Source organism: Nansenia antarctica (assembly GCF_963989245.1).
Source record: "Nansenia antarctica genome assembly, chromosome: 11".
Lineage (NCBI taxonomy): Eukaryota > Metazoa > Chordata > Actinopteri > Argentiniformes > Microstomatidae > Nansenia > Nansenia antarctica.
In genome coordinates, this window is record NC_137681.1 from 26,769,785 (window position 1) to 26,772,284 (window position 2,500).

The 2,500-nt window shown below is 47.4% G+C and overlaps 1 protein-coding gene across 1 annotated transcript in view; it reads right to left on the reverse strand.

Moving 5' to 3' along the window:
• The window catches only part of tanc2b (tetratricopeptide repeat, ankyrin repeat and coiled-coil containing 2b), a gene marked incomplete at both ends in the record, with an annotated part of 133,344 nt that overhangs the window by 43,527 nt on the left and 87,317 nt on the right, over nt 1-2,500 (reverse strand). The gene's annotated exons all lie outside the window — the stretch shown is intronic.

Genomic DNA, 2,500 nt, shown 5'->3' on the forward strand with positions numbered 1-2,500 from the left:
AAGAAAAGAAAACACTAGCGAAAAATAGTTCATAGGAAAACCCTCAATGGAAAAGCTCTTACGCAAAGTGGAGGATAAACATCCTTCATTTGCTCATTCGCCATTACACTAAAGAACACTTTCCACATTTCCAGAATGTTCCATTTCATTCATATTTTCCCGGCAACAAGCTTCTACGGGTATCAGTCATGACCCTAGGAGGAGGAGTGGAGACAAGGAGGAGGAGGAGAGGAGACCAGGAGGAGGAGAGGAGATGAAGGAGGAGGAGAGGAGACCAGGAGAAGGAGGAGAGGAGACTAGGAGAAGGAGAGGAGATGAAGGAGGAGGAGAGGAGATGAAGAAGGAGGAGAGGAGATGAAGGAGGAGGAGAGGAGACCAGGAGAAGGAGAGGAGATGGAGGAGAGGAGACCAGGAGGAGGAGAGGAGATGAAGAAGGAGGAGAGGAGATGAAGAAGGAGGAGAGGAGATGAAGGAGGAGGAGAGGAGACTAGGAGGAAGAGAGGAGATGAAGGAGGAGGAGGAGAGGAGACCAGGGAGGAGGAGGAGAGGAGACAAGGAGGAGGAGGAGGAGGAGGAGGAGGAGGAGAGAAGACAAGGGGGAGGAGAGGAGACTAGGAGGAGGAGGAGAGGAGACCAGGAGAAGGAGAGAAGGAGAGAAGGAGAGGAGAAAGAGGGACAGAGACAAACAGACCTGGCCGGTTCCAGAGAGCAGCTTTGTGTGTCAGAGGTGCAGGAGACTCTCCAGGGACTGACTGGACACGCTGGCTTTAACACACACACACACACACACACACACACACACACACACACACACACACACACACACACACACACACGCCTCCTCACACACTCACCTCATTGTGTTGGTATGGAGGTATGGGGACACGCCCTTCACCTGTGTGGGGGGTGTGTCTGACTCTGACTGTTTGTTTGTGTGTGTGTGTATGCGGTGAATATGAATGTGTGTGTGTGTGTGTGTGTGTGTGTGTGTGTGTGTGTATGTGAGCGTATGTGCCTGTGTGTATGTGTGTGTGTTTTGTATGTGTGCATGTATGTATGTTGTGTGTGTGTGTGTGTGTGTGTGTGCGTGTATGAGTGTATGTGTGTGTGGATGTATGTGTGAGTGTGTTTGTATTTGTGTGTGTATGTATGTATGTATGTATGCAAGTGTACAGTATGCAAGTATATGTGTGTGTGTGTGTGTGTGTGTGTGTGTGTGTGTGTGTGTGTGTGTGTGTCTGTGTGTGTGAGAGAGAGGAAAAAGTACGTCTAGCTCTCCTCCGACGGTAGGAAGACTTTTAAAACCATTCAGAAACGACTTCAGCAACGAGATGAAAAACGCAGTGTGTGTGTGTGTGTGTGTGTGTGTGTGTGTGTGTGTGTGTGAGGAGACTGCAGATTCTCCCACGGCCCGGCCATCCCTCACACAGAGAGACAGAGGAGACACAGAGATGAGAGCCCAAGCACAGCAGAGAGAAAAACCCATCCCCTCTGTGGCTGAAAATCAACACGTTGCCTGGCAACACCCCTCCCATAACGACCTCTGGCAGCGGCGTCAGGTTCCTGTTCCTGTCATAACAACCACATCCTGCTGCTGCGCCCTGATTGGCTCCTACCAGGACAGGAGGCCTGGGCCCTGATAGCCTCAGAGACGACACAGGGGAACACACACACACACACACACACACACACACACACACACACACACACACCTATCCAGCTGACAGGTCATACCAGATTGACAGACAGGTAACCAGTCTTGCAGGTAAAGCGGGGTACACACATAAGGATTTTCAAAATCTTAACCGAAATCTTATCTGAGACAGACCCCACACATGAAGATACAAAATCTTGGATCGAACAGCCTTGATCGTATTGTGTGTGGTGTATGCAGATTTTCCCATTTCAGCACCCCACAGACATAAAGATTTTCGTTACGACAGACTCCAGACTCTCTAGAGTCTCGTTCCCCAAGCCAGAAATCTCGCGTGAACCCATCCTTTTAATATTGCCTTTATGGATATGATTTTGTTTGTGGTTTCTTTTCTCTTATTGACATGCATTAAGTGTTCCTTGATGTTTATTTGAAACATAGATATTGACGGGAGTGGAACTATGTACAAGCCTTCTGGGCTTCGCTAACCCTAACCCTAACCCTAACCCTAACCCTTGCACAATCTCTTGTGTGCTAAATAAATAAACTAAACTAAAACTAAACTAAATTACAAAATAATTAAATTAAGATTATATAATGATTAAAGCACTTGGAGCCGCAACGTTTGCAGGAAAAGCGCTATAGAAATAAAGTTATTATTATTATTATTATCTAACGTAGTATCCTGACTGACCTGTACGAGACAACCATGTGCGACAGGACAAATAAAGTGCCGAATAACGAAAAGAAGAAGTCAGCTCGCTTCTTGATTGGCTACATTCCATCCACATTTAGTTGGACTCGCGAGCAGGGTTGCCAGATGGGAATGATATTTTCCACCCTAAC